Source organism: Gorilla gorilla, chromosome 8 (assembly GCF_029281585.2).
Source record: "Gorilla gorilla gorilla isolate KB3781 chromosome 8, NHGRI_mGorGor1-v2.1_pri, whole genome shotgun sequence".
Lineage (NCBI taxonomy): Eukaryota > Metazoa > Chordata > Mammalia > Primates > Hominidae > Gorilla > Gorilla gorilla.
Window position 1 is genome coordinate 16062364 of NC_073232.2, and position 27524 is coordinate 16089887.

The 27524-nt window shown below is 42.8% G+C and overlaps 1 long non-coding RNA gene across 1 annotated transcript; it reads left to right on the forward strand.

The window, feature by feature from the left end:
* The first annotated feature begins 22748 nt into the window (after positions 1–22748).
* On the forward strand, positions 22749–24156 carry LOC109028514 (uncharacterized). Its single transcript, XR_002007524.3, has 3 exons — positions 22749–22964; positions 23606–23833; positions 23922–24156. It is a non-coding gene; the product is annotated as an uncharacterized lncRNA (long non-coding RNA).
* The last annotated feature ends 3368 nt before the right edge of the window (positions 24157–27524 follow it).

The following is a 27524-nucleotide window of genomic DNA, read 5'->3' on the forward strand; positions in this document are numbered from 1 at the left end:
GTGAAGCATCAGTTACATGGGTGTGAACACTGCCGAAACACTGAATTGTACACTTGAGATCTGTACATTCCACTATACTTAAGTTGTATCTCACTTTAGGCAAACAAATACATCAGAGCGCAGGTGGCATGAGAGAAAGGAAGACGATGCTGTGATTTCTGGTAGCAAGAATGCCAGCAAACAGGTACCAGATTGCAACCCTGCTACTCCCCGTTCAGTCCAGTCCAGTCTAGTCCTAAGTCATTGCAAAGTACCAGTGGGAATCCAGCTTAGGAAAAGATGAAGAAAAAAGTGTAGCTCAGAAAAAGTGCAGAACAGCAATTGTGAGTATGATGCACCAGATCAAACCAGAAAAAACTGCCAAGAAAAAAAAAAAAAAAAGCAAGGTAAAATTGGATCAGGTGTGGACCTCCATGAAATAAAGCTTGCAAGATATAAGGTAAAACTAAGCCCAAGCCAAAACACATCCAACCACCAACACGATGCAGGAGAAATTATATGTCCCCCAAGAATAGCAGGTATAAGATAGATCAGACAAGCCCTCTGCCCTTCTCCTAGAAGACTGAGCCGAACTGTTGTGTAGTGGCCTAAAGGGTTTCCCCTCATCCCCTGCAGGGAGAAGCAGCCCTGTTTGTTCCCTGGGCAATGCTCCAAACCTGCTGTCCTGCCGACCTCCCAACAATCCCAGGCAAGTTATGGGGCATATTGTGCCCAGCTGAACCCACAATCAAACGACATTAGCTTTATCTTCTTAGGTTGGTGCAAAAGTAATTGTGGTTTTTGCCATTACTTTTAATTAATTCATTCTAGATAACTTTTGATGCACCATCTACTATTGTGGTCACAACTAACCAAGCACAGAACAGTGATCTCGTATCCAGACATTTCAGAAGTATGAGAAGAGTCCGTGTGGACATACAGGAATGGTTACATGTGCTCTTCTCTTGGCCAAACCTGCTCCACCGAAATGGAAGGAAAGAAACAATAATGCTATTAATTCATGGGTAAAAGGAGAGTGTTAACAGGTATAACTGGGAATGAGAAAGGTCCATATGTTTTTGGAAGACAGAGTGGATGGAGGAACAGTGGGGGTGAGGCAACACAGAGAGATTCCTGCAATGGGGACTTCCTGATGAGAGGTGACACATTTTTCCTTACAGAACTGCTGAGAGGGGTAGTTCTAAGAGGGAAGATTAAGTTAAGCACATGGCTGAAAACAGTAAGGCTTGTTTCTTATCTGCACATAGGACCACTGGACACTCCTCAGTGTTGCTCACCCCAACCGTTGCAGCCAGGCAGCCACGCAGCCCCTCTCCCCAGAGGGAGACAAGAGTTACTCTCTGAATACATTGAAACTAAGATCCTCTGGACTCAGGGGCATTAAGCAGAGAAGGCAGCATGAGACACATGGCTGAAAACAGAAGGATTAAATGAAAACTCCACCTTGAACTTTAGGAATGCAGCCTGGGTCCTTCCCATCACTCTCAGATACCTGCAGCCAGGCAGAAGGACACCTCTGTGGAGACACTGCCTGGCTCCCAGGTGCACATCTGTGTTGCAGGCTCTTTCAAGAAAGCTGCAATTCCTCCTCAACCGCCTCAACTGGGGACTAAACCCAGAAGAGAAAAGTGTGGGATGGAGGGAACAGGACCCCAGAAAGGCAGCACAGGGAAGCCGCAGGCACTCAGCTTCATGACAGGCTTAGAGAACAAACTGGGACAGGGGAAGGGGAAGCTTGGAGCACATTTCTCTGAGGTGGTGTGGAGCAGGTGGAGAACTGGACGGCAGAACCGACCTGATGGACTGCTTGGCATTGTATTCGAGCTCTTGGCAAGATTATTAGTAGATGTATGCCAAATGTGTTAAAACATCTGGAAAGAGTTAGTGACAAGTACATACAAAACCAAGCAAATGGGAAAAAAATGAGGCAATAATTAATTCTAAGAATAACAAAAACATAGTGTGAAACAGAAAATGGAATCAAATTATATGACTTGACCCATTAGTAAAAATCATTACATAGCATTATCTAATTGGTAGATGTGGCCAAAATTTGATGTATGACACTACTGAGAAGACAGGGGAAGAAGAAAGAAAGAGGAGCTAGTGGAGATATAAAAGAGGTAAATGCCCAAATTTTAAAACATGTAAAGTTGATAGATATTATCTAAGATTGATCAATTAATGCATAGCAGTACAAGTATATGATTTGGAAATACAAAGGCAAATAGCAGAAAAATTAAAACCTTGGAATTGGCTTTCTCTGGGAAAATGGGGATGAGAAGGAAGAAGGCAGGTGCAGCCATGTCTCAGATGCTGCCAGTGTCCACCCACGTCCCCTTGGCCTCACCTGTCCTGTACATGCTGGTCACTTGCTTCTGCAAGTCCCTGGGGCTCTTCCCCTGAGTGCCATCTCTAGCTGGGCTCAGCCTGCACGTGGGGCAGAATGAATGATCCCCATTCTCAGCAACCCTCAGACAAGCCATGGACAGGAACTGGAAATAGATCGTCCAACTCACCAATCCCTTGGGTAGGTCAACTCTGAGGTCCGCCCTACACCATCTCCCAGTGCTGCCTGCTATTATCTGCTCATTAACGTTCCCCACATTGGCTCCCTTCCTTCCTTCCTTTCTCCCTTCCCCACCTCCGTATCCGTGCTTCCTGGAATCACCTCCCAAAGAAAGAATCCATTTGCACTCTGATTCTTGTTTCAGGGTCTGCTTCCCGGGAAGCCCAACCTAAGACCGGCTGTTACTCAACAGGAAACTTTCAGAATGACAAGAATAATGCCTTCCTTCACTATGTGCATACAACCTCCATGAAAATAAAATAAAATAGTGTAAGAGTGATTATCTTCTGAAATGATGGCATGTTATAGCTATTATCGTGTTAAACATTAGTTTATTTATTACTCAAGTAAATTTGCAATAGATTCATTATAACACTATAGGCTCAATTAATAAGTCAAGTATGATCATTTACTATTGGAATTAAAAATGATCTCCTAATACATATCACCTGGTGGTGCTGCCTTCTGAATAATAATCTGGAAGAGGTGCCTCTTCTTCCCAGCACATCGAGCTAGCGTTTCTGGGCAGTCATTGTGTCAAAGAGTAAGCTTTTCTATGGTTTCTCTGTTTTCACATTTGTTCCTCTGCTAGACCTAATATTTGTTTGCTTGCTTTCTTTTACTCCATAGATTTTTGCTAAGTGTCAACTAAGTTTGGCAGCAATATTGACTTCTCTGCTTATAAGAGTGTTACTGCTCTGGGAGTTTCACTGAGAGTCAAGTGACCATTTATTGATTAGGATTTATTATCCTCTATGACTCCTGTCTTTCTACATAATAGCACTGTGATTACTTTCTAAAATACTCTAAGGTGTATAGTCTGATTTTGTAATGCTTCACCCATTCACATATGAACACTAATGACTGCATTGCGTTATCATCTTACCATCAGATTTCTCGATTCCCAGCCAAGGACTTCATTGACCAGTGCAGTGACCAAGCCAAAGTCACAGCTCGCCAGATCTGGTTAAGTTTGTTGCTGGGACTGTTCACTTAGGCAGCTGGAGAACACAGATGCTCTCCAAATCCAGACTCAAAAACTAGCACAGAGAAACTTGTCAGTAGTGACAGGATGACCTCACTCATCAGAACATCATTCTACATTGACTTTACTATTCCAAGTTTATAACTCTTGATCTACTTTGCTAACAGCGTCCTTGCTCAGAATGTCAACGAAGTGATACTAGCTCACTCATAACCACTCCACTAAGAATACACAGCATAGCACCAACTTCCAAGAGCAGTGCCCAAGAAGCTATGGGCCAGAAAGAAATTGTTTCATGAAAAATGCCAAGAACAAAGAAAAAAAGGCATATTTTAAGAAAATAAATGTTGAGGAATAAAACTGACCAGCAATAAATAGGCCCATTGCTAAAGAATTCAGGCAATGTCAACAAGTGATTAAAAGATGGTAGAACTCCTCAACTTCTAACTTCTTGGTTTTCACTCAGGAAAATGGGCAAGCATTGTTCCAAAGGAGAGAAGCTTCAATGTAGGGGGAAATATACATGCTATTCTCTTTCACAGAATTCAGATCAAAAAGCACCTTTCATGAAGAGCTGAAGTTTGGAAACAAGCTCACAGATTTGGTCTCAAAGGTATTGTCATAATGAGGGAGAGAATTGGAGGGGAACAGAAGACATGGCAGACAAACATGACCCCAGCCTTGAGGAAAGAAGCAAAGGTGAGCTTTAGGGAAGGTAAACTGCTCAGTGTGAAGTGCTGTAAAGGAATTCTAGAACAGAGCTTCCAACAGGTGACTTGGAATACTACTAATTATTACAAGATTGTTAGGTATCAGTTATGCCAGGGATATGTCAGAAGCCTGGTGTATTTTATTTCCCGAGGCACTCAGTGAAGCCTCTTATTCTATCTTTGAACATTTCTCAAATGAACATTTGAGAAATGAACATTGGCTGAGAGCAGGATAGATGGCCTTGGAGCTGTTGAACAAGCAGGCAAGCTGAAGGAGTTTGATTAATGGAAGTTAACCTTTCACGGGGCAGTTAATGGTGCAGTAAATAATCATGATGAACAACTTGGGTTTGGGATATGGGCCTGTAGTCGCCAGCTGGATGGCAAGTTACTTAACCTCACTCACTGAGCCTTAATTTCCTCATCTGTCTCTAAATGGTCGTGATGATCATGCTGAAATCCTGAAGTTGGGGGCTGAATGAGGCGGTGCCTATATGAGGGTTTACACGGGCCAAGTACACTCAATAGTAAGTGCCCACCAAAGGTCACCTCACAAGGCTTCTATCCCGTGGGTTTAAAAACAATTGGCTCATTCATCTCACAATTTCATTTCTGTATCTGGGAAGCATCTGCAGCTGAGAAAGCTTATCGGCTTTCTAAGTTCTACCCCAACCTGACCTCTGCAATATAGAAGCCACTCCATAAACGTACTTTTCCTGCCTCCTATGTGCTTCTCCCTCCAGTGCTGAGTATTTTGATAGCATTTTCTTTTCTTAATGAGAAGCGAATTCACAACTTAATTTTTATTTTATTTTATTTTATTTTAATTTTATTTTATCTTTTTTTGAGATGGAGTCTCACTCTGTTGCCCAGGCTGGAGTGCAGTGGCGCGATCTTGGCTCACTGCAAGCTCTGCCTCCCGGGTTCATGCCATTCTCCTGCCTCAGCCTCCTGAGTAGCTGGGACTACAGGCACCTGCCACCATGCCCAGCTAATTTTTTTGTATTTTTAGTAGAGACGGGGTTTCACTGTGTTAGCCACGATGGTCTCAATCTCCTGACCTTGTGATCCGCCCGCCTCGGCCTCCCAAAGTGCTGGGATTACAGGCGTGAGCCACCGCGCCCGGCCTAACGTTTTTTATTGTTGTAAAAAATGCATAACACAATTTACCATTGTAACCACTTTTAAATACATAGTTCAGAAGTCATGAGTATATGCACATTGTTGTGAAACAGATCACCAGAACCTTTTCATCTTCCCAAACTGAAACTGTCTACCTGTTAAACAACAACTCTTCATTCTCTTTCCCCGCAGCACCTGACACACAGCAGCCCACCTCCTGCCCCTAGATTTTTGACTGCTCGAGGGACTGCACACGAATGGAATCAGTTTGCATTTGTATCTTTGTACCAGGCTTATTTCACTTAGCATAATGTCCTCAAGGTGCATCCATTTTGTGTATGTGACAAAATTTCCCTCTTTGTTATTAAGGTTGACTAATATTCCAGGGTGTATAATAAAAAAGAAGTCAGCATCACTAATACCAAAACCAGGAAAGAACATAACAAAAAAAGAAAACTACAGACCAATATTCCTGATGGACATAGATGTAAAAATTATCAATAAAATACTAGCGAACCGAATCCAACAGCATATCAGAAAGATAATTCACCATGATCACCATGATCTAGTGGGTTTCATACCAGGAATGCAGGGATGGTTTAACACACATAAGTCAATAAATGTGATACATCACATAAACAGAATAAAAAAAACATATGATCATCTCAATAGATGCAGAAAAGGCATTTGACAAAATCCAGCATCCTTTATGATTAAAACTCTTAGCAAAATCAACATACAAGGGGCATGCCTCAATGTAATAAAGCCATCGATGACAAACCCACAGCCAACATTATATGGGACAGGGATAATTTGAAAGCATTCCTTATGAAAACTAGAACATGAAAAGGATGCCTATCCTCACCACTTCTATCCTAGCCAGAGCAACCAGACAGGAGGAAGAAATAAAGGGCACCCAGATCAGTAAAGAAGAAGTCAAACTGTCACTGTTCACTGATGATATGATCGTATACCTAGAAAATGCTAAAGACTCCTCCAAAAAACTCCTAGAACTGATAAATGAATTCAGCAAAGTTTCAGGATACAAAATTAATATACACAAATCAGTAGCTTTGCTATACACCAACAGCGACCAAGCTGAAAATCAAATCAAGAACTCAAACCCTTTTATGATAGCTGCAACAAAATAAAAATAACAATACTTAGGAATATGCCTAACGAGGGAGGTGAAAGACCTCTACAAGGAAAGCTACGAAATTTCCTTTATCCATTTATCTGTCAATAGACGCTGGGGTTGCTTCCACTTATTGGCTATTGTGAATGCTGCTATGAACATGGGTCAACAAATATCTTTTCAAGTCCCTGCTTCCAGTTCTCTTGCGTAAATATTCAGAAGTGGAATTGCAGGACTATATGGTAATTCGATTTCTAATTTTTTGAGGAACCACTACACTGTATATACCACATTTTGTTTATTCATCTGTTAATGGATATTTGGGTTGCCACTTGCTTTTTAAGCTTCTATGTCTATTTTCATTGTATTCACAAAGTGTGACGTGTGCCTAGCATGTCAGCAAATCAGCATCACAAGCGTCCCAGGAGCACAAAATAAAAGGAAAAGACCCTTCCCTGAAAGTCCTAGCAAATGCCTTTAAATTCTCCCCAGTCCTCAAACAGAGCTCAGGACATTATAACCATGTCCAGGAGTTGCACACTACTGGTTTCTTAACATAGAATTTTCCTCTGAGACAATCTCCATCTTAAGTAGCCTTGTAAATAGGGGAGAAAAACACTCAGTGGCAGTCTCATGGCACTAAGGATATTTCCATTCTTCATCTGAAAGTCTAAGCTTACGGTTTTTCCTTTGGTACCCAGTAAATTGACAGAAGGCACTGGGATTATCCTTGCTTTGCTCTTATAAGTCATTACGGAAGGATGGGGCCAGCTTCTCCCCTGCAAAGGTACATGGAGGTGACTCATATTCAGGAGGGGAAGCTAAATACCACTTGAGAGGAATGGGCATGGAGAGGAAATCTTATAGGACCTCTTCTGGAAGTAGAAATTTGGAATTGAGTTGCGCATAGAGTTTTCTTGCATGTTGAATTGGTCCTGTTTAATTGCTACATCCACATTCTTCTTCCCACGCTTGTCACAGAGCAATACCAGGCTGACACGCCCCACCACGGAGCTTCCCAAACCCAACAGGCAGGGGAATCTCCGGCACAGTAGAGTTTCCTAGTGGGTAGGATACCAGGACCCTGACTCAGCTCTAGGCATCTCCCCGCAGCTTTTGCCTAGCCAGGATACATCCAAAGTACTCCAAGCTTGAAAGAGAGTATGAGGCTGCACTCCATTCTGAAATGAACAAAAACCAAGAGAGAAGCAGTCTAAATCCTTTCACCAACACACCCGATTTAAAGCATGAGGGTGGGCCTTGGGGGGAAGACAAGAAGGAAAAGAAGAAAGAAAATGATGCCAAATGGGCTCCAACCCTGTTCACAGCCTGGAATGACACCGGCAGATGGCCTCGGTTGAATCCTGCCTCCCCACTCATCCTTCCTAGGTTGGGCAGGTTACTTCCCTCCTCTGCCTGCATTCCCCAATCTGTGAAATGGACACAATAACCCATGCTATGTTCTTAAACAGTGGTGGATGCAGAATAATTCCTCGAACTAAGTGGGGCCCACGTGGGAGTTCTAGCACTGTCATTCCTGTACCTTTCTCTCCCCAGTTTCCCTGCAGGTGGGCGATGCAGGTGCCCACCTTATCTCTTCTCCACCAAAACCTGTGCTCAGGAGACAAAGTGTCAATCATTTCTACTGAATATGAATTTGTGGCCAGTGGGGTTTCCTTTTTAAAGCTTCATCAGTGATAGTGAAATATGATGTTACAGAACATCAGTGAGCACCAAGGGAATCATTTTAGAGAAGAAGCATTTGCTTCCCAGAAAGTCTGAAAACCCACTCTGTGGGCAACGCGGGCAGCCAGCCACCCCTCTGCCCAGGACCAAGGAGCAGAAATGTGGCTATTGCCTCTTGCAGCTCTTGTCTGTGCTGGATCTGTGTCCCTACCCCTTAAACAGCCCTGAGTAGAGCTGTGTCACAAAACAGCAACTGTGGGTACCTTGGAACTGAAGTCCATGGAGGAGTTGAGGCATCGCTTTCTCAAAAGGAGCAACAACATTCCATTTACATGTAACAGTGGCCTAGTGGGGAAGGTTTCTTTTAACAAACGATAGTGCTTTTTATTCAATGGTTTAATAATTAATCAGTGGAAGGAAAGCTACATTTAAAGGAAGTGGATGGAAAATCGATAAGTAAATGCACATCACTTCTTGTGAGAATAAAATAGGCTTCAGCAGCCGGAGCAATGAAAAGCTCTGTTGCAAACATGAATCCATCCCTTGCTCTTCCTTCCTGCTTCCCCTGTGTGCAGTAATTGAGGGGCCAAAGGGCGGCAGCATCTTCCCCATTTGTCACCCAGACGGGGAAAGTCCCAGCCCACGAATGCTTTTTAAGGTTTTCAAAAACAACGATTAAAAGACAGATGTGTTTTGGATGGGAAGCTGTATCTTTGTCTTTTTTCAAAAACAAACAAACAAAAAAAGTAGCAATACAATTTCTCCACCCTCTCAATCCCTCTACGCTTTAAAATACGAACAGAAATGGAAAACTGCAAAGCTTGAGTCACCTATGCTCATTAGAGAAATATTTCCAGCTACTTCTGGTGAACACATTTAGGATGCATCTGACACCACCCTCAAAATATTGACTTTATGTTTCAGTGAATATGAGGATTTATTGTCCCTTGAGGTAAATATTGACCTCTGTACTGCCACAGTCAATATTTACTGTGCTTTTCATTTCAATAAATCTTGCTATTCACCCAAATGAGAATTCAGTGCTGCTATGGCTAAACTAGCTGGAAGGAAAGAAGGCAGAGGAAGGCGAGTGCCCAGAAGCTGCATAACTCCACTCTGCATTTTCTGAAAAGGGGTCCCTGGCTAGCAGACAAATCTCAGAGCAATTGTTAAATGGGTGTGATTTGCATTAGGCATTGCCCCCTCCCTTTTCACGTTCTAACTTCTCCTATATACTATTTAACCCAGTTCCCTTGGTCCCGCGTAACTCAAAGAGAACCATCCTGATAGCTCTCTTCACTTTGGTGTACTGAAAAGGACTTGATTTGCTTAGTACCAGCTAATGGCTTGGCTTTGTGGAAGTCTCCCTGCCATACCTCGCTGTCAAAGGAATGCATTTCTAACTGCGGGATTCTGCAAACAGAGGCACATCCCTAAGGAAGCTGTTTTAAGAAGGACACGTCTGCCACATTCCATTCTATGGGCTGAATTCCAAAGAACTAAGATATTTCTTCAAACTCTGGCTAATCCTCTATACTCTGCTAAGGAGAGAGGAACTTTGGCATTCCTGAATAAGTCCTTAGGACCCTACATGCATCCTCTCTTAGGAAGCTAAGACATCCATGAGTTGGTCTCCAACTCTCATGTTCAGAATTGGAAAGTGAGTACAGCAGAGTGGGGATAAAGGGAGAGGAGGGGTGATTAGAATCACCCCAGAGAGTATAATGTCTGAGACACGGAACATGCAGCACACCTGTTAAATGCTTGTGGAATGGATAAAATATATCAACATCCATTGGTTTGAGGACTATTCATACTTATCTAGATGGAGGTTGGTGTGATGTTGGTGTAGTGACCTTCTAAATATTCCCAGCAGGAAGAAGAATAGAATTTTCTCAGCCTATTCTGAATAGTCCCCCAATCCTGACTATGAAAATTAATTCATTGTCCCAGAAGTTTGGCTTAGAAGATTTTCTAAACTTCAGTTCATTTGAAGTTTGGTTTTTAGTCTGAATATTTATACTTGTCTTTCAAAGAAGTCTCTGGACCACATTACTTATTATTTTCTTCTGTACTGATTTCACTTTCCTAAACCTCCATATACGTTATGAAAATTTTTAAGAGTTCAGTGATTTGCTGAATCATAGGTTGCCAGAGAAAAAATACTGGAAATTATCTGTTTCACTTTGGTTATTTTACAGATGAAATTGAGGCTTCTAATGCTGGTAAATATGAATACATTTACATTCTACTACCCACGCATTAAGCTGGATAGAAACGGGGAATGTCATAAAGTGCAGGAATTTCAACAGATACTTTCCTAGAACAACATCATAAATGCCCGGAGCTGGTGGGAACAGAAGAAGGAGGGATCAATTTTTAAATTTGGTTTAATTTGACATTTCCAACTACCTAAGTACACATTAAAGTTTTCGTCCTCTCTGCACATTTCTCTCCATTCTTAATTTTTAAAATTACTCAATTTATAGATAACAGAGTCAAATAAGTGACTTTAGAAGGCCTATAGTATTGATCTACTGTGCATTCATTTCAATGTGCTTTAACAGGAAATGTGTAGTCGTTTGTAAATCTGTCTTGGATGCTAAGTCCCTGAAGAAGGAAATACATCGGTCTCTGTCCAGCATCCCATCGCCTTGTACATAGTGTTGAAAGCTTACATCACTTGCAAGTGTATTTAAAAATAGGGTTGCTGGGCCTTAGATATCGTAGGTAAAGGAAATCCACAACTGGGCATTGGAATCCTGTTGCAAAATACCTCGCAATGAATCCAGTAAGAGGCAGTGATGTTCCCGCAGCTGCACAGAGTAAGGACCAGATGCTTGTGTCTGTGGTTATAAAAGACAAACAAGCAAACGTGTGTTATTTCTCCAATCACCTACCACAATTTAAAGAAGGAGCTGGAAAACATATTTTTTTTTAACCTACGAAGTTACTAGGAAATACAAAGACCTTGGCAAAATAGAGTAGCTGGCTGGCTTTCTTTGAAAACCTGACAAAATGCATTTATCTGACTCATCTTGATGTCTTCAATGGACTCACAGGTTGATAAACAAACAGGAGAGAACATCAATTCATCCTTTAATTTCAGCTGTGCTTTCTGCGTACTGGACTGTCCATTATGTAAAGCTGAGAAGCGGCTCTTTGATTGTGTTCACATTTAAGAAACTCTGTGTTTGGCAGCCCAAAATATACCAAACTGTTAATTGCTTTTTAAAGGAGAATTATGACACTTTTAACAAGCCACCTATCTTACTGAGCCTTGTTAGAGTGGTTGCTCTCATTCTGCTGAACTGTCTTATTTTGAGATTTGGGTCCCTAATTGCTTATAAACCATACTGTTTATTGAGTATTAACTGTGGCATGGCTGTTTATTATGGGAGCTTATTGCTTAATGCCTATAAAAAGCAGTCTGAATGAGCTACTCTGCCTGTAGTGTCTCTGCTCCCCAAAACACACACACAGGCACACACACACACACACATACACGCACTCACAAGCTCACAGGGCTACACTTAAGCTCATCAACTGCAAGAAGTATTGGCAGAATTACGCAGAGGCAAAGCTTAGGTGGCACGTTGCTTGGTAACCAGGAAATCCTCTGTCGATTCTTTAGGGTGTCAGCCATACATTTTCCTCTGCACATTACCTACAATGAAAAGGTCGGTGACCCAATGAAATATCAGATTAAGTCAAACTATTAACTGGACAAATGCATTCAAAGTGCTCTTGTCCCCCGGTTGGGTCTGATTAGTATACATTATGGTCTTCCGAGGCAAGCATGAATCATTAATAGATTCAGACTCCGCTGCTCCCTGCAATGAAACATCATAACTCACTGTGGAGTAATGCAGTGTGTTGTGTTTACAAGATGTGGACCCTTCACTTAGTGTGATCTACAGTGTTGTTATTTTGTGGTAAGAACATAGCTCCTTCTGTTTTTGTTTTTTTGTTTTTTTTTTTTTTAACTTTAGTAAATAGTGTTTGTCATTGCGTTAAAAAAGAAAGAAAAATCTTTCCCCAGAAAAATCGTTCCCTGCCTGCCTGTGCCTGCATGGGGGAGGGGAGAGTAGCTTGGCCCGTAAATAGATGCATTGTTTTTTTGCTCACTCTATGAAACTTTTTTTAACCTCCTCCAGTTTAAAGTCAATTGTAATAGACCCAGGCAGGAAGAATCTCAATTCTGAAAATTAAAGAAAGGCAAACAATCTCAAGACAAAATTCCCGGAATTGAGTTTGAACTCTGACCTCGCCTTGTCTTCTTCCCTCTTCGGTGACTGTGCTGTGGCAGCCAGTTGGTTTTTGTATGAGAACCTAGAAACTGGGAATGTCTCCAGCTCTGCTTTCTCCCCCTGTGGCTAGAACCAGAAACTGAAGCTTCCGTGAGCTCAGCCATTTGTAATTTGACCTCTATGTGTCTAAATTAAGCTTACCGGGCAAAAGTGACTGTATGGTAGAACTTGGGTTTGATTATCCCTGCTACCCCTAATAACCCTATTTAATCCACATAAACACATTTTGTAGTGGGAAGAGGGAATACAGAACAGTATGATTTGCACGCAGCAGCGCTGAAACATTAAGACTTACCCTGGAATGTACTCCCAGCTCCAGCCGATAGCCAGCTATTCTGACACTCATGACCACTGGGTGAACTGAAACACTATCTGACATGTCAGTCTAGCAGGCATGTGCTGAACACCTACTGTGTGCTAGGCACGGTGCTAGCATCCAAGACGACGCTCTCAGCCTGCACATCCAACCACAGCTGCAGATGTGGGAGGAGCTTAGTCCTGCAGCCGCGTGAGTTCCTTTACTTGGTTGAGTGGCAGGAATCTAGCCAAGAGGATGCTCATATCAATTTCTAAAGAGTTCATTCCACCCACAGTTCAAAAAAAAAAAAAGATGTATTTATTTTTCCACGGGAGTTAAGGAAGAAAACGCCCCAAACAAATGGAACTGGATAATTTGTAAAGAAAGATGATGGCTAACCTCGTGAAATGTTGGGCGACGTTTCATTCTGTTCTGTAATGCAGAGTTCAGCAGTTTCCATTCTTTGCTTTCCTTTCTCTTTTTGCCTTTACTTTGTGTGCTTGCCTCTAGTCTGTTTCACAGAGTCCACAGAATTAGAGACCTGGACACTGCCTGCCTCTCAGGGAAATCATTAGCAAGTCCCCGGTGCTTAAAGTTCCTATCACACAGTAGCAGCTCCTACATGTGTCTTCCTTCTCATTTTCTCTAGCATATAGCCACTGCTCTTCAGAGCTGCTACCAGTTGGAGCTGCCATTTAAGAAAGTATATACGTAAGAGGTCCCAAATCTCTGAAATCCTGAAACTCTGGCTATGTAAATCTATCACATTTCCGCTGTTTACAACTCCATGTCAAATTTATCTTTATTAAAGCTACCTTTATTTCCAAGAATGTGGCAGCCGTGGGCATTGACTTCGGAGGCATAGCAAAGTTTCTCGACATCTGACTGTGCCACATAGCTCATGTAGTCCATCTGTCCTTTCAGAAGTGTCCCCAACTTGTAGTCATCTGGGTAAACCACCAACTTTATTGTTATGGGCTGAATTACATCCCCTAAAATTCACATGTTATACTCCTGACCCCCATTCACTCTGAATTTACAAAAGTAATTAAATTCCAATGAGGTCATTAGGCTGGGCCTTCATCCGATCTGACTTGTGTCTTTATAAGAAGAGGAGATTGGGACACAGACACACACCAAGGAAAGACAATGTGAAGACACAAAGAGAAGGCACCATTTGCAAGCCAAGGAGAGGCCTCAGAAGGAACCAACCCTGCCAGCGTCTTGATCTTGGTCTGCCAAGCCTCCAGAATGATGAGAAAATTCATTCTTGTTGTTTAAACCTTCCAGTCTATGCTACTTTGTTATGGTAGCCCTAGCACACTAGTATACTCATGCTTACAACAGTATCAGATTGCAGAGAAAGAAACATCAAAACATGAAATTAAGTGTTAGACTAAACTTCACTGTGCTTCAGGACAAATAGCACCCATGGACAAATACATGTGCTTATATGTTTATCTGGATTAGTGTCCAGATGAAGCCAATGGGCTTTAGTTTCTATCTTGGCTACAAAGCAGTGCGGGCAAAGGGCCACGCCAGGCCATTTGGTCTGTTTCTCTTCTGTTGACATCAAGGACACCCACTTGGAAGATTCTGGTTTGCCACCTCTAAGCATATCCATGTGAACATGAGATTCATTCTGAATACAAAAGGAAATTGGGAATGCCAAAGGAAGGACTTGGGCCGAGACTGGGAGGGAAAACTGGCGTTCATCCAGTTGGAAGACCTACGCAATGATAGAAAATGCAATCTCCAGCAAGTCCCTCATTCCATTATGTCTCTGTGTAATGGGAGCCATAATACCTCCTTTCCTATATTAACAGTCAGAGGAGAGGTCATAAAACAACACAGTGTATGTATTAGGCCAAAAGCTGGAACGGAGGCTGATGAATGTACCAGGAAAGGACCATTAGCAAAATGATGGATTAAAGTTCTGTTTACATTTCTATTGGGATGGATCCTCTCTTGTTAGTTTAAGTAATCCTGTGCTTTGATTATAGCCATCAGCACATAAAAACAGGCTCTGTTAACCTCGAAGGTGTAAAATTCTAATGTGCTCATAGAAACTCAGGAACACTGTCATTCACTGAAGTACTGGGGACTCCGAAAGAATGAAGGAGCCCTTAGTTTAAAAAAATAATTAAAGTTGTCAAGAAAGGCAAAAATAGGCCCATGGTCTATGAATAGCTCATTTTGCATTCTTTAGGCACATGGATCTGCTTCTTCCATTAGGTCTGTAAGACCGAGGATTATCTATTTCAATTTGGTCATTCTACAGATGAAATTGAGGATTCTAATGCTGACAAGTATAAATACATTTATCTTCTACTACCCACACGTAAAGCTGGATATTTCCTAGCTTGTGACACAATATTTTTCATTTCCTAATCTGTAGCTATACACACCCCACTTCCAGCTCCCTTTCTTGTAGAATTCACCTCCTCCCAGAAGAGCTGAAAACACTAGATACTTTCCAAGGCTCCTTCCATGCTTCTGTTGCAGCTAGAGCATGGGCATGTGATGCAACCTAATCCTAGCCAATGAACAAGAGAGGAAGTCTGCTGAGAGTTTGGGGGTGTATTAGCCCATTCTTGCACTGCAATAAAAAATACTTGAAACTAGGTAATTTATAGAGGAAAGAGGTTTAATTGGCTCACAGTTCCACAGGCTGTACAGGGAGCATTGCTGAGAAGGCCTCAGGAAATTTACAGTCATGGCAGAAGGTGAAGGGGAAGCATGCATGTCTTACGTGGCTGCAACAGGAGTAAGAAAGATGGGGGAGGTCCTCCACACTTTTAAACAACCACATATCATGAGAACTCTATCAGGAGAACAGCACCAAAGGGGGAAATCCACTCCCATGATCCAATTGTCTCCCACCCGGCCCCTCCTACATTGGGGATTACAATTAACATAAGATTTGGGTGGGGACACAGATTGAAACCATATCAGCAGGACTTCTAAGAAAGGTTGAATTCCTTAATAAAAAGAGTAATAGATGAAATGCTCCATTTCTTCTTGGGTGGATAAAAGTCACATCTATATGTGAGGTCAGGAGTAGTCAACTGCAAGTATGAGGGCATGAGCCTAAGGTCCAAGCCATGACACCAAGAAAGTCTGAGTCACGACACCAAGAAAGTCTGAGCCATAACACCAGAGATCATATCCCAGAAAGATGGGACGAGCCTCAGTCCTTGAACACATCCACAAGCCACTGAACCAACCTGAGAACTGTCTGCCTGGACGTCAAGTCATGTAGGAAAATAAATGTCCTCATTGTTTAAGCCACTTTTGGAAGGTTTTCTTTACTTCCATTTGAAAACATTCTAATATACATGTGGCTTTTACAGGAATCGGGACTATTGCAATTATAGTAAGTTGTGTAGTAGTTTCTCTAACTAGAGTCAAACATGACAGAGCCACCAGAGGATGAAAGTTTAGAGCTGAATGAACCTTAGAGCTCATTTTGTACATGAGGAAACTAACGACATAAGGTTAAATGATTGATTCATTCTAGTTCTTGCATCTTGTCTCTCCCACCCAGGTCCTGGGAAGTTTATTGGCTAAAGTTCACACTTCAAGCTGCCCAGTGCTTCCCAAGGCAGACCACAACTTCTGAACCAAAAGAGACCAGGCAAATCCCCAGGACTTGCTAAATATCATTGAATGGAATTCCATAGGTGGTCATTCAATGATGTTCTCTCCTGAACACACACACACATTTTCTAGAAAAATCTTAATCTATAATTCAGGACATTCCTCAAGCTCCTGGGGAATTGGGGAAATAGAAAAAAAAAAGTAGCCACTGTCCTTTTTCATATTGTCCAAGAGTGAACATATGAAATGTTATTCAGTCTAATTCTCTGCTGCATGAGCTGAAAGGAATCATGGGCTAGGAACTCCAGGAATAGTGATAGTCATCACAACATTGATGTGAATTTTACAAATTAGAAACTACAAACAGACACACACACACATATACATTTTTTTATCTTCTACTCAGCATTACCTTGTAATACAGGCAAGAAATATTACTTTTGCTAACGTAGAGAGAGAAAAAAAATAACTGAGGCTCAAATTGTTAAAGACCAATGTGATCTGGTAAGCCCAGTTTTTCACTTTGATTAGTGGCTTCCTGTTTACTTTCTAACAAAAGTATAGCTATTTTATTTTAGAAGAGCCTAATAACCTTCCTTGACTGGAACTAAAAAAAAAAGAAAAAATGCTAGCAACGATTTCAGCCTCCTCCCTAAAAACAAATCAAGGGAAACTCAATGTTCCTTTTTTATGCCTGGAAGGAGATGCTGTTTAGTTAAGCTCAGCTCTCAACCACAGACAAGGGTGAGCAATGGGCTGGCCATGATTCAATATAATCTGTCTTCCTCTAACCTAAGTGCTCTTATAAACAATACAAATTAATGTTCTACTTCATAAGATAGATGCCCGTAAAGTGCTTGTTATTATGGAAATGTTTCATACGTGACAATCAGCAATGTCAAGACATGAGAGATTATGTTCCCAAGAAGGCATTATTAGTTTGAGTTTAATTTTGTTTATTGGGCAGTACACTTAAAGCACAGGAGAAATGATTATTGCCAGTAACAATAACAATGATGATAGCTGGCATGTTTCTGCCCCTTAGGCAACAATTCTGGTATGAAACCTGGTTCTTCTTGATTTCTTCATTGCCCAAGCACTTAGGGCTCAAATAGGCCAGGAACAATTTTATCGAATGCCTACTACAATCAAGGTACTTTGCTAGGCACTGTTGGCATTTATTGAGTGCCTTCTGTGTCCAAGAATCTTTATTATCATTATTTCTAAATTCCCAACAATCTGTCCTGGCACCTATGATTATCCGCCTTTTGCAAATGGTAAAAGAAACTAAAAGAATTTAGGAGCCTGTCCTCCTAGAACATATACTCTTCAGCTCGCATGCCTCAAAAGGCATAAGACTATCAACTAATACAATTGGAAAACTTGCTTTCACATCATAGCATTACCAACTGAACAGCCCCACTTCGAAAATAAATTAAATCAACATATTAATCTGTTGCTTTCTGTAACAGGGTTTTATTTTAACATGCCTTAAAAACTGCTTCTGTGTAATGTAATCCCAGCACTTTAGGTGGTCAAAGCAAGAGGATCACTTGAGCCCAGGAGTTTAAGGCCAGCCTGGGAAACATGGTGAGACCCCGTCTCTACAAATCTTACGTTTTTTTTTTTTTTTTGAGACAGATTTTTGCTTTTGTTGTCCATACTGGAGTGCAATGACATGACCCCAGCTCACTGGAACCTCCACTTCCAGGTTCAAGTGATTCTCCTGCCTCAGCCTCTCGAGTAGCTGGAATTACAGGCGTGCGACACCATGCTGAGCCAAATTTTTTTTTTTTTTTTTTTTTTTGGTAATTTTGTAGAGACAGGGTTTCACCATGTTCGCCAGGCTGGTCTCCTACTCCTGACCTCAAGTGATCCACCCACCTTGGCCTCTCGAAGTGCTGGGATTGTAGGTGTGAGCCACCGCGCCCAGCTGCCACACACTTTTGAACAACGAGATCTTGCAGAAGCTAACTGAGCAAGAACTCACTCATTACTGCAAGAACATCACCAAGCCATTCATGAGGGATCCGCCTCCAGGACCCAAACACCTCCCCCCAGGCCCCACCTCCAACACTGGGAATTACATTTTAACATGAGATTTGGAAGGGACAAACATCTAAGCCATATCAGCCCCCTATGACCTTTGAGTTTTAAATAATCTTGGCTATTCTAACACTTCCAGAGGGATGAGAGGTGCAGCTCTTATGATTCTCTCTTTGAAGCCGCATATTTCCCTGAAATGCTTCATGGACATTTGTGTGACCCTGTTTAATAGCATGTATCATGTTAAATCATTCTATTTTTATTTGTGTGACTGCTTAATGTATGCATTTCATCTACATGGTCAGCTCCCTGTGGGCAAGAATCCCAGTGTTTTGCATCCCAGTGAGTTCCCAGAGCTGACGAGGGCCTCACCATTTAGGTGTGTGTGGATGAATGAATGGCAGAACCAACAGCTTATTGCATGTTACAGTTTGTGAAAATTCTTTCAACATCTTGTTTTCAAAGGTCCCTTATAATGAATATAGAAGGTATGTAGAGTAAGGGTCATTTTACAGGGCAAGAAACTGTGGCACAGGGCAATTGGTAAAAAAAAAAATCCTAGAGCTGGTAAAGGGTGGATTTAAGACTCAAATCCAGACCTTCTCTCTCTCTGTCTCTCCCTACATTGTCTTTTTAGTATTTTCCCTACTTTAGACCTTATACACACTGAAGTTGGCACTTTTCCTGTACCGAAACTACCTAACCAAAGAAGCAAGCTTTCAGCTGGTCATTTCTTGAATGATCACAGAACAGGCCCAAATGGTATGCAGGGCCTTGATTCAAGTGGTCCTGAACTCAGCTGGGAGAAGTGTTCTCATCAGGGATGACACAGAGTATAGAGCTGAGAGTGCAGGCCTGAGCACGTCCTGTTCAACCCTCAAGATCTGTGTAGCATGAACGCATCAGGGGAAACAACACACACTGGGGCCTGTCGGGAGTTGGGGGAGGGAGAGCATCAGGAAGAAGAGCTGATGGATGCGGCGCTTAATACCTGGGTGATGGGTTGATCTGTGCAGCAAACCACCATGGCACACATTTACCTATGTAACAAACCTGCACATCCTGTACATGTACCCAGGAACTTAAAATAAAATTTAAAGAAACAAATATAAAATAAAATAAAATGGTCTGTGTAGCATAGGCTTGGTGAGCCTTGCATTTGCAGGGTAGCTGAAATGAGTCAGGGTCCTCAAGTTTACTCCTGGGGAACCTGAGCAGGGGCACACTGCGAAAACATACCAGCTTTTTTTTTGTTTATGTCCCAGGTGTATGACTCAAACTGTTAGATGCTAACTAATAGAATCTAATAGCATCTATTAATTGCACCAAGCTGCCCTACCTTGCTAAGATGGAGCTGGAACATGGGATCTTTCTGAAGTATCTATACAGTATCACATGCCAGTCAGATGCCTTATTCACACTGACCTTTAATTTTCTCATCTTGATTTTTCACGTCTCAGTGTCTGCCCTGTAATCTATGCCATCTACTCGTGGTATCTACCTCTGAGCCTTGTGGCTGCTTGCCCCTCAGTACTGCACCAATCTCCATGTAATGATATCAAAGATGCAATTTAAAAATGCAAAATAAGCTTATTTCTCCTCCCTTGAGAATGTGAACTCAGCCCTCTGTTCCTTTGCTTTTGCTATCTGTCATTTCCCTGAGAATGGCCACATTCTCTTGCTCTCCTTTTCTCCCATCTCCCTAACTGCCCCAGCCTCACTGAGAGCCTCCTTCCCTAAGACCCTATGGGCATCGCTGAGCTGGTAGAAGTGCAGTGTGGTGCCCTTGGAGCACACCGGCTTTGGAGTCCTAGGATCTGAGTTTGGATTGTGTCTCAGTCACTGTTAAACTGTGTGACCAGTGGCAGGCTGTGGGCCCCTGCTTTCTTTTGGATGTTTGTCACCAAACCTCATGTTGAAATTTTATCCTCAAGGTTGGAGGCGGGGCCTAATGGGAGGTGATTGGGTCGTGGAGGTGGATACCTCATGACTAGATGAATACCCTCCCTTAGGGGTGATTGAGTTCTTGCTCTATTCATTCCTGCATGAACTGGCTGTTAAAAGAGCCTGGCCACTCCCCACCACTCTTGCGTCCTCTCTCACCACATGATTTTTGTGCACACAGGCTCCCCTTCGCCTTCCACGATGAGTGGGAGATTCCTGAGACCCTCATCAGAAGCAAATGTTGACACCATGCTTCTTGTCTGCAGAAACACGAACGAACCTTCTTTGCTTTATAAATTATCCGGCCTCAGGTATTCCTTTATAACAACACAAATGGACTAAGACAAGCCCTTTAGGCCTCAGTTTCCACATCTCATGCATAATAACAAGGCTTATTTATGTTTTGGGAGTAGTAGAAATAATGTATGCAAAAGGACCACTAAACAAGTAGTGACAGTCATTACTAGTTAGTAACCGTGTTAAATGATATATTAGTTATTTCCATCCCCTTGCAACCTCCCTGAGAGAATGCAGGTTCTAGTGGATGGGGTCCCTGTCTTGTGCTTCAAGCAAGATGTGCTTCAGCAAACAACTCCCTGGCTGCAATTTCCAAGATCTGGACTGTTTTCCCAAAATTATTCTTCCTGTCTTTTTTAGGTATCTATTTTTTTTCTTACTTGAAATGCTATTTGGCATTCTACAAAGCATTCACATGAGGAATTCTGAGTGTATCTCCAAGATCCACCTGCACTTCCTCACTCAGCCCCTTTATAACTAATGTTTGTGCCAGAGGCCATCTCGAGTCTGTGGCCATAGGTGTGTGGCATTTAGTGACCTTCGAGAAGCTCAAAACAATGATCTAAGGACAGACCAGACATTAAAAGACAACCCACAGAATGGGAGAAAATATTTGCAAATCATATATCTGATAAGGGTCCAGTCTCCAGAATGTGTAAAGAACAACTCAGCGATAAAGACAAGCAATCCAACTGTAAACTGGGCAAAGGATTTAAATAAACATTTCCCCAAAGAAGATGTACAGATTCCAATGAGCACGTGAAAAGATGCTCAGCATCATTAGTCACTAGGGAAACGGAAATCAAAATCACAGTAAGTTTCCATTTCACATCACTAGGATGGCTATACTTTAAAAAAAATAAAAAAGCAAAATTAACACGTGATGGCAAGAAAGTTATCAGAATCCCCATACATCGCTGGTATGAATATAAAATAGTGCAACCATTGTGAGAAAAATCTTGGCAGTTTCTCAAAATGCTAAACATAGATTTACCATATGACCCAGCAATTCTACTCCTAGGTATATACCCAAGAGAACTGAAAACACATCTTCACACAAGAACTTGTACAGGGATAGCCACAGCAGCATTATTCATCATAGGCAAAAAGTAGAAACAACCAGATGTCCACTGACTGGTGAATGAATAAATAAAATGTAGTGTATACATACAATGGAATAAAAAGAAACAAAGTACTCCTCCATGCTGAAACACAGATGAATCTTGAAAAAATTATTCTAAGTGAAAGCAGCCAGACATAAAAGACCATGTATTATATGATTACATTTACATAAAGTGGCAAGAATAGGCAAATCCATAGAAGTACATTAGTGGTGGCCAGAGACTAGGAGGAGGAAGATTGGGAGTGACTGCCAACGGTGTGGAGTTTCTTTGGGGAAGGCTAGAAATCTTCAAGAATGAGAGTGTGAGGGTTGCGCGGCATTGTGAATACACTAAAACCACCTTGATGCACACTTACAAATGTGAAAAGTATAAAACCGTACACTGCGGATTTTATGTTATATAAATTTTATATCAATAAAAGTAACGTGGCAGGGCACCGTGGCTCATGCCTGTAATCCCAGCACTTTGGGAGACCAAGACAGGTGGATCACTTGGGGTCAGGAGTTCGAGACCAGCCTGCCCAACATGGTGAAACCCTGTCTCTACTAAAAATACAAAAATTAGCTGGGCGTGGTGGTGCATGCCTGTAGACCCAGCTACTGGGTTGGCTGAGGCAGGAGAATCGCTTGAACTCGAGAGGCAGAAGATCGCACCATCGCACTCCAGCCTGGGTGACAGAGCAAGACTCCATCTCAACAAAAAGAAAAAAAGTAATTACAAAATACAAACAAAGAAGGCTTAGCCCCATTATCACCAAGTACCCTCTAAACTAACCATCTTAACTAACTTAACCAGAACAGAACCGAGCTCTATGGAGACAGCTGTTCAGATAAGGCAGAATTTTAGCCTCTTTCCTTTGTGAAATAAGTATGAGCTCACAGGAGGCTCTTCCCACGTATTGACTACCTTTCTCCAGTGCTGTACCACGTACGGCTGGAAAATAAAAATGCCACTAACCTCTCCTCTATATTTTTTCCAGGGATAATTCTGATACAAAAAAAAAAGAAGCCTTGTCGGTAGCATGCATTGGGTGTTCAATAAATGTCACCAGTCAGGAATAAATGTCACCAGTCAAGAATAATCATGAAGGAAAGACAAGAAAGTGGGTGCCTTGAGGAGGCTCAGGAGAAGAGATAAGGTGAGACGTTTGCTTCTTTGTATCCTGTGTTAGTTCCTTTCCAAGATGCAAATCCTCCCCATCATATGCTCGCTAAAAGCCCTGTTCCATGTTAGAAACAGCCCTCAAAGTTTACCTGAGCCCTAGGCCACATGGGTGGAGTTGGCGCCTGGTTGCCCCGGCCAACTCCGGGGCTTCTCAGAAAGGGGAGAGCCTCCTCATCCCACGTCGCCCAAGGACCTGAGACGGCCCCCTCTAGGGAGGACTGTTCTCCTGGGAGGAAGGAACCGCTTGTCGAGAGGGAATGAAGTGAGGAGTGAATTCGTCAGGGGAGGGAGCTTGATGGCACCGTATTCCAAGAGAAAGCAGTGGCATTAAAGGCACTGGAGGTGCTGCACAGGGAATTTAAGACTTCTGCGGGCAGCCGTCACCTACCCCACAATTCTGCCTCAGCCTGGCCCTGCCCATCATCTCCCAAGGGGAGGTGGCCTCGGGCTCCAGAAATAAATAGCACGGTCCCGGCACTCTCTACTTTAAACTCCCCACTCCGGCCACGGTGAGCAGCCCCTCACGCCCCACCCATGACTCTTTCTTCACCTCCGTTCCTGTGTGACCTCAAACAAGTCCTCAGTGTCTTACCCTCGGTTTCTTCTTCTCCCCAGTGGGGCTAATAGCTCTGGCCCAGAGGCCATGTAGTGGAAAACTTCCAATCTCCCAGCACACCACCTGGGGGACGGTGCATCCTCCTGGAAAGTGAACCACACACACAGCTCCACTGGAAACAGGAGGCTTCCGCCAAACATGAGACAAGCGGCCTGGAATATTTCAGTTGTGTCCTATTAGGTGCTCCGCTAACATTCTGCTTTCTCTTCTGAGCCCTCAATATGCTGGTAAGTATTCACTTACAGCCTATGCTCCCCAACGGACTACAAAACCCAGCAGGTGCCACGGAACTCACGGTCACTGCTCCATTCCCAGCCCCAGCACAGGTGGAAGATGCCCCCTACACATTTCAAGCCGACTAATCACACGGGAAGAAACACCGCGTGTTTTAACCGCTTTCTACCGGCTTCTTATGCCTTCAGTCTGCGCGTTCCTGCAGAGTCACCTCTGAAGGGGGAACCAGATCATCCAAAGCTTCTGGCTCTAATACCAGGTGGCCTTACGTAAACTGTCTCAGGGTCCTCATTTGCAAATAAAGGACTTAAACTACGTGGTCTCTGAAGTCTTCCTTCAGTTCCCCCATGGAAAGCCACAGGCTAGGTTTTCAAAGTCACTCACGGCTCCTTAATTCATTTGAAGCAATTGCATCCAACATCAGGGCTGGACTGTGGATGACCGGCAAGACAAGAGAGCAGAGATATAGGAAAGGAAGGATGATTTAGATATTCCCATGGTGGGAAAAATAGTAACTGAGCAAATAAGAAGACTAAAGTTCTCTACTGACAGAGAAAAGATGAAATGGGGGTGATTTCCCACATTCCCAAATAAGAGGTGAGCAGACATGGAGGTCTGCTGCCAGTGCCTCCGGGAGCCCAGCTCCTCCAGCGGGGTTCTCTCCAGATCCTTGCAGACCCCAAACAGAGAGATGATGGGGCCTGCAGACCTTGCCTGGCTGTCAGAAATTTTCCACCCGCTGAAGAGGTGGCTGGCAGTGGTCTACGCTCTGCGTGTGGCCTTCCTAAATTAATGAACATATTCACACTAACACTCACATACATTCACACACACACACTGACATACACACCACTCACACATTCACACATTCATTTAGACACACACACAGCCACACTCATATACATTCACACACCACTCACACCCAATTCATAGACATACTCACTCACACTCACAATCACACACTCACATACACACCACTCAGACTCACACAGTCTCACACTCACATATACACACGACTCACACTCACATACAAACACACTTATACACTCACAATCACACTAGCATACACACACACCACTCACTCTCACATAGTCATACTCACACACTCATACACTATCACACTTGCATACAGGTCCACCACTCACACTCATATACTCAAATATATCCACATACACACGCCACTTACACACACACACCACTCACACTCACATACACATTCATACAATCACATGCACACCACTCACACACAGTCATACACAGTCACAATCATTCACACTCACATGCTAACATTCACAGTCACACCACTCAATCACACACATTCACAACACTCATCCACACTCACACACACTCACACTCAGACACTCTCACACTCTGATGTTTGTAGACTTCTCAAACATGCCGTTGGTTTTTGAAGGGAAATAAGTTGTAGACTTTTTCATTGTTTTGCATTAAAGACCCAGTGCTCTCATCGGCTGATTTAACAGGCGCCAGCAGGATTGTGTCTCAAACGGAATGAGGGTAGGTGCCTTAGGCACCCTCCACAAGGGACTGTCTTCTTCATCTCAGCCTTGCCAAACACAGAGGAAATGAAGGGAGGTCCTTGGTTAGTGAGCTTCAAATCGAGACATCGTACCCCGTGCCAGGCTTTGCAAAACCTGTTAGTTCTTAGGGAATGGTGGACAATCACACAATATTCTTCATAAGGACATATGAAATATTTTCTGAAAACCTATTAGTTCATAGGGAATGGTGGACAGTCATACAATATTCTTCACAAGGACATATGAAATGTTTTCTGAAGAACTAAGGATGAAGTTATATGAGCGTGAGTTCCAAGCTAAATGCAAAAAGCAAACGTTTTAAAGTAAAAACATGGCAAAAAGAAATGAGAGGCCGGGCACAGTGGCTCACGCATGGGCACGGTGGCTCACACCTGTAATCCCGGCACTTTGGGAGGCCAAGGCGGGTGGACCACCTGAGTTCAAGAGCTCAAGACCAGCCAGGCCAACATGATAAAACCCAGTCTCTACTAAAAATACAAAAATTAGCCAGGCATGATGGCTCATGCCTGTAATCCCAGCTACTCAGGAGGCTGAGGCAGGAGAATCACTTCAACTGGGAGGCGGAGGTTGCAGTGAGCCAAGATCGCACCATTGCACTACAGCCTGGGCGACAGAGCAAAACTCCATCTCAAATAAATAAGTAAATAAATAAATGAGGATAAAGTAGCATCTAGGTTAGAGAATGAGCATGGACAAAACTGTGAGATGACCACATTTTCTCTGAGGCCTCCCCCTCTCTGACTTCACCCCGGTTCTTCTCAATATTTCTGGGTTATCCAGTACACTTTCCAGCTGGCCTGCACCCTCCACCAGGTCACGAGCTCACCCTCTCTATTCTTTACTTCCTTTTTTTAACTTCTTGCTAGGTGGCTTGGACACTGGCTCAGGAACTAAACACCATCCATGTATCCCACCCAGCCCAGGAGATGGTCCTTTCCAGGCAATGCCATTGCTGACACATGAAGGGCAGGAATCATGCTGGTCTCAGCCATCATCCAATCTTTAACACCCAAATATTTCACATATAATCATCACTCAAAGTACATCTTTATTTAAAATTATTTAAAAGTTCTCCAAAACTTGTGAACTTTTTTGGATCTACATCTTTGCCTACTGGTTTTGGAGTTAAATTTCTATCCTCCAAAATTCCTGAGTCAAGGGTAGGCACGTATGAAATTTTTAAGCATATTGTTCATACACTTCCAAATTGTTTGTGCTAATTTACACTCCCACCCAGCGTCCATGGAAGCCTCTCTCCTCCTTGCCTAAAAACTCTTCGGGAAACACAGCTGTTCTTTCTTTTGTCAACTCACTCTTTTTGGCTCTCTCTGACCAAAAAAAATAAAAGATTCCACAGAGTTTTTCCATCAAAACTTTCGGCAATTACTAACTATTGCAATAATTAAAATTCTTCTTGGATAGAAATCTCTCTTTGCTCCTGGGAGAGGATACAAAAAGAGTCAAACAAAATAGATTTTTTTTTTTCTCAGAGGGCTCTCTAATGCATTCTCATAAATAATTAGTGGCATCATCTTGTCGGGTTACTCATCTCTTCTATCATGGTGATGCTGGGTGATCCATGGTCCTCATTCGCTACCCATAGCCAGCATGGAAAGCATTAAGAGGAACAGAACACTAGAATGATTATTTATTTCCACAGCTCTCTAAACTGAACAGTGGGGCACAGTGGCTCACACCTGTAATCCCAGCACTTTGGGAGGCCGAGGCAGGCGGTTCATTTGAGGTCAGGAGTTCAAGACCAGCCTGGCCAACATGCTGAAACCCCATCTCTACTAAAAAATATAAAGATTAGCCAGGCGTGGTGGTGGGGATCAGTAGTCCCAGCTACTCGGGAGGCTGAGGCAGGGAGAATTGCTTGAACCCGGGAGGCAGAGGTTGCAGTGAGCCGAGATCACGCCACTGCACTCCAGCATGGACAACAGAGTAAGATTCCACCTCAAAAACAAACAAACAAATGTTTCATAATTTACAATGCAAGAGACTGAGAACAAAATGGGCTTTGAAGTAACTGAGTTCACATGAGCCAGAGGTTTTATCATAAACCAGACAGTACTCAGCTGACCAGGGAAAGCCAGTTGTTTCAAGCAATGACTATGATGAT